The sequence below is a fragment of the Haemaphysalis longicornis genome, unplaced genomic scaffold (assembly GCF_048455015.1).
Source record: "Haemaphysalis longicornis isolate Haplotype H1 unplaced genomic scaffold, Haemaphysalis longicornis Haplotype H1 scaffold_2, whole genome shotgun sequence".
NCBI lineage: Eukaryota > Metazoa > Arthropoda > Arachnida > Ixodida > Ixodidae > Haemaphysalis > Haemaphysalis longicornis.
In genome coordinates this window covers 87,124,198-87,138,634 of record NW_027526295.1, presented here as the reverse complement: position 1 = coordinate 87,138,634, position 14,437 = coordinate 87,124,198, and positions in this window count along the sequence as shown.

Sequence of the window (14,437 nt, the reverse complement as noted above, 5' to 3'; positions counted from 1 at the left end):
CAAGACCTGCCAATAAACGCCATTATAATATATATTATATATATATATATATATAGGCGTTAAGATACAGAGGCTTTGCTGAATTTTTATTAGCATGCTGAAGCTAATCATGTAATCTTTCAGCGGTTTGACTGTGCCTTCCTATTGCCAACCTCAAGGTCCATTTTGAACACGGCCGTTTGACATTTTTTCTTACTATGACTTTAAGAATTGACTTTACTCCCGTGTTCGTCCCAGTGAATATCAGCTCTCAGCTTATATGTACCTTGCTGTTTTCGAATCTGCATGCCACACAATAATATTGTAAGCCTCCACTACCGCGGTTGTGTCCTCTTATTACCATTATCGTTGTCCTTTTACAGTTGCGCTATTTTAGCCTTTTCGTTGATTACTTCCCCGTTTAGGTACTTAGGAACCCCCTGCGTGAGTGCATGGGTACTTTCTTCTACATTGTTTCATTCTTCGCCTTTGTTAGTCTTACAAACTTCATATTGGCATCAACGTGCTCGGCTACTTTTATGATTGAACTCCTAAAACTACTCCTTTTGTTCGTAATGCATATCCATAACACACGTACTTTATTCCCAGGCCATAATGCAGTACCTGCGTAGTTATTTCTATGCACGCTAACGCTTGCGTGTGTTCAAGCGGATGCTTTCTGTTTTCGCCGTCTGTAGGCCCCGGATTCAAGTTCAAGCCCTACTTTATTTCATTCCTTTCATTTTACTAAGTTGGCCCTGCTTGACTTGTTTTAACGATCGGCGACGTCGTACGCCACATTTTCTCCTAACGGTAAAATTATGCTTCCGTATTGCACGAGGCCAGAGAAAACGGGAGTTTGCTCACAGCCTATGGCTGCGTGTTAGTGCTGGTATGCTGCTTATAAAGTCGAGGCAGTGAAAATGCGTATGTAGGCATCCTTTTTTATTGAGCCTAGGCACCAGGTGTACAACGTGCCCTGGTGGAAATAAGGTATCCTGGATAAAAACGCGTTTCTCGGGGTGCCACTTGAGACTCTGGTCCACTTTGTCATGCATCCGGGAGACTTAGTGGAAAACTGTTCACAAGACCAGAATTGCGAAAGTTGTCCTGCAGGCCCAAGGCGTAGGAGTAGGTGCGGGGCTAAAAAAGTAAAAAAGAGTGAAACAGCGGTTACGGCTGTGACGGAGGTACTGGGCAGAACAGCGTTCTTCTCTAATCGTATACGCAAGCAGGTGAAGTCCCAACTGCTTAGGTTGGAGGCGCGACTTCGGTTCGGTGTAAGACATTAGCCTTAAGCAAAGAGGCATAAAATAGTGCGCAGTTGGATTGGGATTAGTGAGCTTGGGCCGCTCTGCTGTGTGCATTGTGCCTGCGGCCGACAAACGAACAGCCAAAATTTTACGCAGGAACCTAAAAAAGACACACAGGACCATTGAATTCTCATTTTTCGGGAAGTCACCTAAGCGTGAAAGCATCGAATGAAGGACGGTGATCGTGATCCTACATTATGCCTGGACAGAAGCTGTTACGGATAGTTACCATCAGACACACGCCTACCAAGAACCACTGCTTTCAAGACTGAGGGAACAGAGTAATGGAATTTCCAGCTTGAAGTTATGATAATTGATGCCACGGTTAAATGTTTTTGACAAAGATTTCTCCGTATTTCTCTGACGTGGTGATCGTTCAATCCTTTTTTGTTCTAAATCGCCGGTCTTTTTAAGCTCAGATGCAGTGCTCTGTTTAAACTCGCGAAGAATATTTGTCTTCCCGCTTTCGTGGTTCAAAATAGAAAAGTAGACCAATTTATTGTCGGAGGTTGCCATCACGGCTGGTTGGGCAAAACATCAATAACAAATACATTCATAGATCGGGAACGTTACAGACCAAGTTTGTTTTTTGTGGTCTTGTTTCATACTACCTTTTGTAAATGACTCTCCAGGACTGAGGGCTTCGCGCAGAAACTAAGGTTTATCAAAAAAGCCTTATGATTAGTGATAGGTGAAATTAAAAATTTAAGGAGCCTCTCGTTGTTGCTTATAAACGTGCGTAAGCGGGAAAGATACTTCACTACTGGTCACTGTAGTTTTGCTTTGCAGCCGTGTAATATAATGTCTACGCATACGTGGAAGCGTCTGCCTGTGCACGGATGCGCAACAAATAGTTTTATCAGTAGCTGAATAGATAAAGTTTATTGTAGGTACTGTTTCCGAATATTTATTGACTGTTTTCTTCCTCTTTCGCTTCACCGGGAAGATTTACTCCCGTAAATTTTTTTGCAAGAAATCGTTGTCTGTGCATTCTGAAATTGTTAATATTGCTATCTTTCCAATTAACACGTAGTGAATACTGATAATATTTTAGCACTTAAGCGACCAAGCACGTGGTGCTGAGCTGCGTGAAGTTCGTTTTGTAAAAATTTCCGCATCTTTTTTACAGAGAGTGTCAGCACCTGCGAGCTGTTCGTGAGGGACAACTACACGGAAAACCCTTTGTCCCAGTGCGAGATCCGCTTTAAGTGTGATTGTGACCCTGCAATTCAGTGGCTTTATAACAAGACCGAGTGTGATATGCTTGAACTAGAGAGCATCATTAAAAATGACACCTAAAACTTGTACGTAGGACCTCTTGGTGTATAGAAGTTTGACAAGGCTTGATTTTGTGTCTGCGTTATATCTGCATGAACACGAATTAAAATATTGGGCGTAAAGATGTTTCCTGGCGCAGTGTTGTGAAGAACATATCGAAGAATTATGTTGCACAAACGTATTATGGCATGTGCGTCAGGCTTACATTGTCCAAAAAACTGACGCTGTGCCATTGCAACTTGTTTTTGAGGGAGTATAATATATCATAATGGATTGAAGGAGTGGTAAGCCTAAGCCAAACAGTATTTATTGTGCCATCGTGTTTTCGAACAAGCAGTTTTACGGCAGGAAAAATAATTACATTTCGAACGCCACATATCTGTATGTTCAAACTATTTTTATATTCACATCAAAAACAAATTATTCTTTTCGCTGCAGTACATGCTCTTCAATAATAGAGAGAATATGTACAGTTTGCCTGCTTTCCATGTGTGGGTTTTTTTTTCACATCAATGCTGTTCCCAGTCTCGGTGTTAATAATGTAGGTGCAATTTATTTTATGGAATAAATATATACATATTTACGTATTTAGGATGTTTGTCTATTAGTTGTATGACACATATTTCTCTTCCTATTCATACACAAATACTCCACGATGCACAGCTGGCAAAGGGGGGCTACAAAAGGTTTCTCTTCAAATTATTTCAAGGGACCCCCTTCGCACAATCACTAAGCAAGGTTTGCAAATTATTTTATGCTTCAATAGGATAAAAAAAAACTTCTGAAATATTTCTTTCAAGTGAAGTAGGGTCACAGTATAGCCACGTGGATAAAACTTAATTGCCTGTACGGTGCAAGAAGAAGATAATTCGTTGTCACAAATATATTTTATTACTATGAAGTAGGTAGAGATTTTCTGGGACCCGATCTGCCGCCATGCGAAGCAAAGCTTAGAAAAGCTGTTTTGTAACGTTGGTTACCCATGGCAAACGACTGAAAATACACAAGATGAACAAGCAACAAGAGCTGTTAGCTGAAGGCCATAGAGGAAAGCCTATTTAATGAACTCTGATGATGATGAAGCTGAACGGAATTCATATTTGGTGAACGGGGCAGGCCGTGGGCGATTCGTTCTCCAGAAGAGCTGTACGTTAAATGCAATGTAGTAAAGCCCACATTAAAATCTGTTGATGATGCCGACCTTAATTTATTGCCGTATGTCAAGGGCAGGCGAACGAGAGTCGTTCAGCTGTGTGCTAAACGCCATACCCTAAAGCCGACCTCAAATAGCTCTGTTTGAGACGATGACGTAAATTCATGTTCGTTAGCCTGTCGGTAGAAAACGGGGATTCATTCGGCTGAATAGCTGTAAGCTACACGCCATACAGACAAGTCCACATTAAAGCGCTCTGAAGTGCATTTTTTACCGGATGTTTTTGCGCGCATTGCGTACACAGGATGAACTAAACAGAGTTTCCGTCATCGTATATTAGTCGGTCGACAAAGCGGTATTTATTCTATAAAGGCCAAAATAACAAAATCTACCACGCATGATCTACGGCGGCCGCACTAACTAACCGCACACACGTAAGTAAAAGCGCTACATTTTCGGATGATGTCCAGGGTCAGAATTCAAAGCAGTTTTGGTTTCGGTACTGTAAAACACATGCTTGGTATCTGACGTTACCCTTGGCTGGGCGTCCTTGCCATCTGAGTAATCGACATAGCCCACATCTGCCATGTAAAATGGCTGAAACGCGGCTGTAAAATGTAAGCTCGGTAAAATGCGTCATATAAGCTAACAGCAAGGCCTGAAATTGTAACAGTCGCTAGCCGAGACGTACGCAGTATATAAACGCCCCCCGCGTCACCGGACGCCCTCAAATGTGATGGGCTTTTCTCCCATCTTTGGAGATTGCGTGGCCCGCGCCTGTGTCATAAGAGGCGTGTTTCCACCATGCCAAGTGTGGACATATTCTGGACTGTGCTTGCAAGCAGTACATGCTTATGGCAACACCACGCCAACGAGAACTCGCCACCGCGTCAGAGTCAGTCCGCACATGTTCTGCGAATTCACTCGTGGACCAATAAACATCAGAGCGCAATAATGGAGAATTCAGTGTAAAAAACACTGCCTAACTCCAATAAATCAACTTACAAAAATGCCCTATCGGGGATTCAAACTTTCGAATTGCGAAAAGATGCACCCTCTGCTCCAAACCACTCTTCCACAAGCCATAATTATGCAATATATACTGTATATTTGCGCTGCCAGGGGCGCAAACATACAGTATATACTGTATTGTTAGTTTACATTATTATTTATTTTAGCATTGCAAGCAGCCTAAATGCGTATTTCCCAACTAAGCGTCCCCCAAACTTTCATAAATATCTCGTATCAGCAACGGCATTCATAAGGCGAAAAATAGTCAGCAGATGTGCGGTCGCACTCCTGAGAACAGTGCGAGTTCACCCAAGCGCGAAAAGCGCTTCCCGCACTTTAGTTTTACGCTGTTCAACAAAAGGTTTGGTTGATTTTAGTTCCTTAATACGTATTTTAGCTTCGCTGACTATTCTCCCGCACTCACTTGACCTTATATTTTTCTACCAGCGTAAATGCCAGCGAAGCGCGTGTGCGCTTGTGTGGAGCGACTTGGACTTACAGGTTGATACAGTCTACAAGCTAACAAACTAAAGGCACATTCTTTCTGGCACAAACATGTCGCGTAGTTTCAAGTGAGCGAAGGATTTATGACTACCCTCCCGCAGCGGGACGACTGATTGCGTCGCTGACTGATTCTATCGCAAAGTCGGCGAGCCCTGCGGTAGCGCAGCAGTCAACCTTGCTTTGACGTCATACAAAACATCCTAGGAAATAGGCAAGGAGGATGCAGAGAGAAGGACTGCGTTTTAGGAATAATTCTTCTACTGGTTAAAGTCGCGTAAATGCAGTTAGAGTGGATGAAACATGTCCCAAAGACACCAGAAAAGAATTTGCGCTAGTAATACCGCAATTCTTACAAATCACTTCAGTGTCCCTTTAACGGGCCCTTACGAAGGCGATGACGTGAATATATGTTCACATATTGTAAAGCCCACCCTAAGGAGCTCTGAGAAAGACGACGACGGGAATTCAAGATCACCAAGTCTATCAGTTGGTAACGCAAAATTTCTAGGCTGAATAGCTATATGCTGAACGCCATGTAGTGGAGCGCACTGAAGTGAACTTCTGAAGCTACTATTCTTTGTTTCACTGCGTAGACTGGCTCGGATAAACAAACTTTTCTTTCTTTATCCGAACGATAAGGTGGCATTCATTTAATTTATTAAGCCTGAATGAGGAAAAACTGCCATGCGTGGTTTGCGGCGGCCGCACCAACAAATAGCAGTGAGGTAAATGCAAGGTGCTACGTGATTGGTCCATGTCCAAGGTTAAAATGCATACCTGCTTCGGTTTCGGTTCCGTCATACTTTTTTTACCAGACACGGTTTTACCCGAGAAAGCCCACGAAGTACAGAAAAGCGTTAAACGTTACGGGGACGTGCTTTCGGCATTAAAGTGGCCACACAGGTCGGGCTCGCCCTGCAAAAATATTTTGGCTTATTAATTTGCATGTTAGTATTCAAGTGATTCGATACAATAGAACTGGAGGCCCCATTACAATCGTCCAGTTATGTGTATTAGTCATGCTTTAGGTCAGCGGCCGCCAATCAAAAACCAAAAAAAAATCTGCGACGTCGTAGAAAGGTTCCCGGAATGTTGCTAGGGATTTGTCACCAATTGATTGAATTGTTATCTTTATTACCTCGAATATTTCTGAGATTTTGCGATGTGCGTTTATACCAGGACAAACCAGTTAAAAAAAAGATTCAAACTTTTATTTTGTCTTCATGGCCCGTTCAGTCTACTTCAATTCATCCAAATCATGCCCTGCTAATCGTTACTATTGGTCACTGATCAATCGTTACTTAACCTTGGCAATCATTATTCACCTCTATATACGGCTGGCAGGCTTTTGTTCTCTTCTGCCCTAGCAAAGTTCACTTATGAATTTAAACATTTGTTCCGCGTTATTCCTAGTAATATTCGCTGGAGTTATTCTAGCGCGTTATATCCGAGGTAACTCTTCCATTTACACATAGAGCTTTGTTTGCAAAATACCAATGCGCGATAAAGAGCCATTTTACTGGATGAGTGTGGATGGCCACCGAAGCTCTAGTGACAAACTTTCGATCAAAGGAACGAACTCCAGGGGCAAGTTGTGGTGCGACTACTTGTTCCCATACGTCATTCAATCTGGGTATATGGTCAAGTAGTATATCGTGGGGATAATCCGGCCACGACACCTATAACCATAAAATACACGTACTCAATACATTTCCGAATTTTTTATGGGCTAAACGTCCAGAAGTTGGAATTCTACGTGGCGTCCCAATTAGGACGACATAGGATAAGTGAAAATCAAAATGGGGAACTCTAATTTGTTAAGGTAAAATAAGTGCGCAGCAAAATACAAGCAACATTCAGCAAGCACTCACGCGCGCACGCATGCACGGACGAACGAACGAATGGACTAACGAACGAGTCAGTGAACGGATGCTCGAACGGAGGGACTGACCGACCCGCGAGCAGACGAACGAACGAATGAACGAAGTAACAAAGGGGCGAACGAAATGACATTTAGCGCGCTTACCCCCAAAAGAAGAAAAGGAGATGCTCACTATTTTGGAATTTTGGACGAGTTTCCCTCATCTTCAGATTTCACGGACTGGATTGACAATTCCAATTTTCAGCTCCACTCGGCAGTCACGTTTGCGGTATAGATTTAAAACGAACGAGATTAGTTATTATTTCTTTCTAGAATGATAATGTCTTAGTGCGCGTATCCGAAGAAGGTCGTAATATCTGTGCTATGCAAGAAGCTTTAGGTAAACAAAGGAATGCTTCAGGTTTTATTACTCCTATTTTCTCCGTGCTGATTCGCACGTTCTCAGCATTTGTGATAAAGAAGTTAAATTAACAGTGAGTGCTTCCTGCAGAGAAATAAAAATATCAGTTTGCAAATGATAAATTCTGTTTTCTACTGGTATTCTTGTAAGGCTGCTTTTTCATAGCAATGATATAAGTGTTTCTTTAGTCTCTAGTATTACGCCCCAACTGTTGCACCTGTTATTATTGTCCTGATGCTGGCATGCAAATTTTTCTTATTCTGTAATTATTCGTGTTAGATGAATATATGCTGAGAAAATGTAAACGATTCTTTTATATCCTTTAAGAGGGGTATAATCTAAGAGGGTTATAACCTAAGTGAGGTACTGAACCTTCATATTGGCCAAGAAAAGTCAGGGCCAGAAAAGGTTTTTTATTTCAACCCGTAATAGACACAGAACTCTCACCAAAAAGTGTGAACATCTATAATAAGCACGCCATAATTGTAGTAATATTTTTATGTACCTCTAGATGGTAGGGTGAAATTTAGAAAAATTGTGTTTTGAGATAACGTCGAGTAGGAGTTTTTCTCAAAAGAAGAGCTTAAAATAGTAAAACGTGATCAGTAACCACACATTTATGATTTACAGATGAGCAAGAGTGAATAAAAATTATTGATTGCTGAGCAATAAAACAATCCTTACCATACCAACGTAGGAATTGCGACAGCGTTTACCCCTCGCATCAAAAATGTCACGTAGTTAGGTACAGCGTGCTCATTCAGTTTCAAATCGAGAGATACAGGTTATATATGCCCTTGGTCTGTTCACATGACCATATTGCCTCGAAGAAAGCTTTCCCGCAATGGGCCTCTACGTCACTGGGAGCACGCTCTCGTGGCGCTGTTCCACGAAGCCACGTGGAATGCGCGCTCGTGCGGCGGGGCTAGTTTTTGGAGGAGACGCTCGTGGGGAGACGTTCGAAACGGTCGGTGTTTTACGTTGTGGGCACAAGTTCGCCTCAATAAACTAATTGCAATCCACCCGTGCAACGTCTTGTCGCTACAAAACTGCTGGAGGTGCGGGGTACGATAAGTTGCGCTCTACATCCACTGCCCCTTTGTAGGCCCGGCAACAAGCTCAGCCACGGATTTGACACCCGTCAACGAACGAACCAGCCGGCGACTGCGAGGGTTACCGGTAGAATTCCAGCCTATGACCAGCAGACCAACAAGGATGGCCACGCGGGACGGCAGCACTGTGACCTCCGGTATCGGTACGGCACCTTCCTACTTCGTGGTACACCAGCCCCGCGCACCAAAAGTTTTCTATGGGGACTCTTTCGAGGACGGAGAAGATTGGCTCGACCAATTCGAACGCGTTGCGAACTTTAATCGATGGAACGAGCAACACAAGCTGCATAACGTGTACTATGCTTTAGAAGAGTCAGCTAGCACATGGTTTGAAAACCACGAGGACACGTTGACGCCGTGGAACGAGTTTCGCCTCCGGTTTTTGGCCACGTACGCCTGCACGGATCGTCGGGAAAAAGCTGAGTTAGCGCTTCAAACTAGAAACCAACGGCCAAATGAAAGCGTCACCATGTACGTAGAAGACATGGCTGGCCTCTTGCGACGCGCAGACCCGGCTATGTCTGAGGAAAAGAAGTTGAGACACCTTATGCGAGGTGTAAAGCAGGATGTATTTGCGGGGTTGGTGCGCAATCCTCCGCAGTCTGTCAGTGCATTTCTGTCTGAGGCCACAGCAATTGAAAGGGCCCTACTCCAAAGAGCGAGGCAGTACAGCCGGGACATCACTGTTATGTCGAGCGACGCCCCTTCAGTGGAGTAAGGAAACGGCGGCCTCCGGGAGTTGGTCAGGTCGATCGTCCGAGAGGAACTCCAAAAGCTGCACGGAGTCCAGCAGCTTCAAGCCTCCATGCCCCTCGCGGAGGCTATAAGCCGCGAAGTCAGGCAAGCTGTTGGAGCGCCCGAGACGTATGAAGCACCACAAAGGCAGTATGGTGTGCCGCAGGAGCCGTACGGGGTCCCGCAACAACAGACCCAGGTTGCCTCATATGCGGCAGCCCTGAGGGAATCGGATCGCTACGTTGCCCCAACACTTGCCGCCGCAACGTCGCAAACGACATTGGGCCTCCGACCCCGCGCCATGCTGATTGTTGATGAGGCAAGGCGGCCTCGCAAGAGCGACGAGTGGCGCACGCCAGATCAGCGACCTCTATGTTTCCATTGCGGCGAGGCAAGCCACATATACAGAGCTTGTCCCTACCGACGACTTGGTCTTCGTGGATTTCCTCCACACGCCCCACGCCCGAGGTACGGTGAGCGCCCCGCCGAAATCGAAGGCTACCTGGCCGAACGTCGAAATGGGTTTCCGCAGCGACGGCGCGACAACCGATCACCGTCACTTATGCGACGCCGCTCTTCGAGTCCAAGCCCGTCACAATCTTCGCGGCACCGTTCTCCGAGCCTTTCCGTCCGGGAAAACTAAGAGCAGTGACCTCGGGAGGTGGGGCCGCTGACCATCGAAGCGCTGAAGATCCTCCAATGAAACGACGACGACCAACCAGCGACGCTGTGGTTTGTCCCGATATACCTTTGCAGGTTGACAACGAGCAAGAAATAGTCGCATTGGTGGACACCGGAGTAGATCGTTCAGTTATGAGCAAGTCATTGGCTACTACCCTGAAAAAGGTACTAACGCAGTGGACAGGACCACCGGTTCTCACTGCTGGCGGCCACTTGATTACTCCGTCCGGAAGGCGCACAGCACGCGTTAAAATTAGAGGCTTCACATCCGTCGGACATTTTATCGTGCTTCCCGTATGCTCAAAGGACTTAATCTTCGGCATGGACTTTCTACAAGAGAATGGTGCTGTCATCGATTGACAGAAACCCAGTGTAAGCTTCTCGACGAAGAGAGCGGTAGCTAAGGATATCGATGACCGACGGGACACTGCCTTTCGCGTCATCGACGACAACATAACGCTGCCTCCTCGAACCAGTATGCTTATTTCTGTCAAGAACGACACTTTTCAGGACTACGAAGAAATTGCGGAAGGAAACGTCGGTCTCTTGCTTGACAGGGGCATTTGCATTGCAAGGGGGCTCGTCAAGCTACAAAATGGATGCACAACAGTGCTGCTGACAAGCTTCGGCACAGAGTGTCAACATGTCGCAAAAGGCACGACCATAGCTTTCATGGAGGATGTTGCTGAAGTAACGAATATTTGTATGCTGGAAGAAACAGAGTCAGATCACCCGGTCGGAGGTGCGCTGCTGCCACCAGTAGAAGTCAACCCCAACTTGAACTCCGCGCAGAAGGAGCTGTTACTGGAACTTGTGAGAGAGTTTTCTGAGTGTTTCGCATCATCATCCCGTGTGCGCCGCACATCCGTGGCGAAGCACCGCATCATTACCGACGCGGCTGCGAGACCAACCCGCCAGCTTTCATACAGAGTATCACCAAAAGAAAGGGAGGCAATCAACCAACAAGTACGGGAAATGCTCACGGATGACGTCATCCAGCCGTCAAAAAGCCAGTGGGCTTCACCCGTAGTCCTAGTGAGAAAGAAAGACAACACATTGCGTTTCTGTGTGGACTACTGTAAACTGAATAGTGTGACAAAACGAGACGTTTACCCTTTACCTCGACTTGATGACACACTAGACCGCTTGCGGAATGCAAAATTCTTCTCATCATTTGACCTCAAATCAGGATATTGGCAGATAGAAGTCGATGAGCGGGGCCGGGAGAAAACGGCCTTCGTGACACCTGATGGCTTGTATGAATTCAAAGTTCTCACCTTCGGCTTGTGTTCGGCCCCTGCAACGTTCCAACGGATGATGGACACTGTCCTCGCCGGATTGAAGTGGCAAACGTGCTTAGTTTACCTAGATGACGTGGTGGTGTTCTCGGCCACGTTTGAAGAACATCTCACACGACTAAAAGGCGTATTACAAGCAATCCGATCCGCAGATCTCACTATAAAGCCCGAAAAATGTCATCTTGGTTTCGAAGAGCTTATATTCCTTGGCCACATAGTCAGCCAACAAGGTATCCGCCCAGACCCTGGCAAAACGTCCGCAGTATCTTCGTTCCCCAGACCTACCGATAAGAAGGCTGTACGACGCTTCCTAGGCCTATGCGCGTACTACAGACGGTTCGTCGAAGGTTTCTCGAGGATCGCTGAACCTCTTACACGGCTTACAAGGGAAGACGTGCCATTTGTATGGGCAAGTGAGCAAGAGTGCTCCTTTGAGGAACTACGGAGACGGCTGCAGGAAGCTCCAGTGCTCGGACATTTCGACGAAACCGCTGACACGGAGATTCACACTGATGCTAGCAATGTTGGCCTCGGAGCTGTACTTGTTCAGTCGCAACAGGGTGCCGAACGAGTGGTAGCGTATGCGAGTCGCACCCTTTCAAAAGCCGAAGCAAACTATTCCACCACGGAGAAGGAATGCTTGGCCGTCGTCTGGGCGATCACCAAATTTAGGCCCTACCTTTGCGGCAGGCCTTTTAAAGCAGTCAGCGATCATCACTCCCTGTGCTGGCTCGCCAACCTCAAAGACCCCTCGGGTAGATTGGCTCGGTGGAGTGTTCGACTTCAGGAATACGACATAACAGTTGTATATAAATCTGGAAGGAAGCACAGCGACGCTGACTGCTTGTCACGAGCACCGATACCTGCAGAGTGCTACGATTAATATGAAGAATTAACACTTTTTGGAGCAATAGACTCATCCCAAATGGCCGACTTACAATGTGAGGACCCGGAACTAGGCCCACTCATCAAATATCTTCAAGGAAAACGCACTGACGTACCGCGCGCCTTTCCTCGAGGATTGTCATCCTACTGCCTCCACGAAAACGTGCTATACAAAAAGAACCATGACAGCAGTAAAGAGGCCTTCCTTCTTGATATTATCATTTTTTATCAACTAAGTTGCTTGTGTTCTCTTTCGACTATTTGCAACTTAAGACAGACGTTTCACTTCTAGAAATTCCGAATGCTGGATTGAGTTCAAAAAGAAGCGCAGGTCGTTTAGTAGCATGGATTCTTACTTAAAGGTCAGTTCTTAAAACTTACCAAGAACCTTTTGCCGTTTATTTTTGGAGCGAATATTTTATGAAATTTTTTATCCTAAAGTAGTTTTTTTCTGACCATTGTAAGCCACTTGTGACGTTTGTGAAAGACAGGAGTGTTAGAACGTGCCATAGTTCAGCGGGACCATTTATTTTCGCAACCTGCTCACCCTCAGAATAGTGCTATGACGCGAATGTCATGGGATTCGCCCTTTCGCACTGTGCAGACATTTCAGTTTAATATTGGCACAAGGAGGCGCACACTGCAGTTCGCCACTACACTCGCAGTGTAGATTACTTCAGAATTTCCATAGAGCTGGACGGCTTTGTTGCAATGCAAATTTTTGCTAGTAAGAATAAGGTCCAAACAAACAAACTTTAAGAAACAAATCTTTATCTCCTCACACAGTTATGTATAGCATACGGAGTATATACGTAGGTATATTTGAGGGGGCCTTCAATTCGTCCATCGTTGCCGTAAGGGCAAACTTTTTGTTTTGAATGCAGCTGGTGTAAGAGATTGGAGCACCTATTTACTGATTTCCCAGGTGCAAATGTGAACGACACAAATTGTGGCTCACTTTTGCTTACTGCTAGTGGAGACTGGCGGTACTCTTCAGAAGAGCGGCGGTGCGGCGGCTAGAATTCTTCAGAAAAACTGCGGCACCACCACGAACGCTGTTTTCCGTCTTTACACGGTAAAAAAAATTTAATCCAGTAGTCTATCTTGAGATACGTGCCCAACTCTTTTGGTCTGTCACTCCGTCACTTACTGAAACCAGATACCGCCTGCTCGTAAAATTACATGGGTGTCTGTTTTCTTTGATCCAGATGACCTCTGCTGTGCGGATACCTGTATACATAGTAAGGTCTAGAAACAGTGTGCGCCATATTTCAGCCAAAATGTGAGTACATTTTTCTAATACGTGTAACCACATGTTTCTTGAGATAAAAAGCAAAATGGAGCTCAATTTAGGTCACAGCCGAGGTATTCTGCAGGCAGTGAAGGTGCAAGGCCAGATTCAGAGCAGCGCATGTAGGATGACTATGTGGGATGTAAGGCTTCATAACCAACATGCCAGCGTTTTTTTATTAGTGATTCATCTCCATTGATCATTTACGATAGCGAATGAAAACAAATTTTGCAGAAATCCGTCTAATGACGGTGATGGTTGTACGCAAAGTTTGCTTTCTTGGGTTGAATTCTTTGGTCAAACAATTCCCAACTGCGAGTATGTGCGACTTTGGAGATATGCAACACGTTCCCTCAATACCCACGGCAACTACCACGTTGGCGCTCAACAGACGTAACGTTTGGGTTCGACGCGTACGGCCTGAATCCGATACCTGCTTCTTGGCGTTCTTAAGTTAAGAAATTTGGCTAGTTAGTTTTGCATGTTTGTAGAGTGCTCTGAGGTTAGTAGGGACACGATTGTAAGGAATACAAACGAAAGATGTGCACAGAATGAGTGCAAAATAACAACTGATTTGTCAGAAGTGAGACATTTTCTTGTGAACCAAACACGTAGAAAGGGCTTAAGACTACAGCTGGAGAGGTGGGCAGGGAAAAATGAAAGCACATTTTATGATACACACAGGCTCCAAACTTTGTTGTCTGGTGAATGGCTCTTTATATTATTGATAGATAATCAGCTGCAGCATGATCGGTCTCTGAAGCTTTTGGTTCCAAAGCCTTAGCGCTATGAACTGCTCTTTATGAAGTTTATTTGAGACGGGGCCAGCAAGAATGAGCATGAGCTCACGCATTCGCTCTGCTGTGGGATATGTGACGCGCTTCCGAGATTTTTCGTGTACTCTTGTTGTGTTTC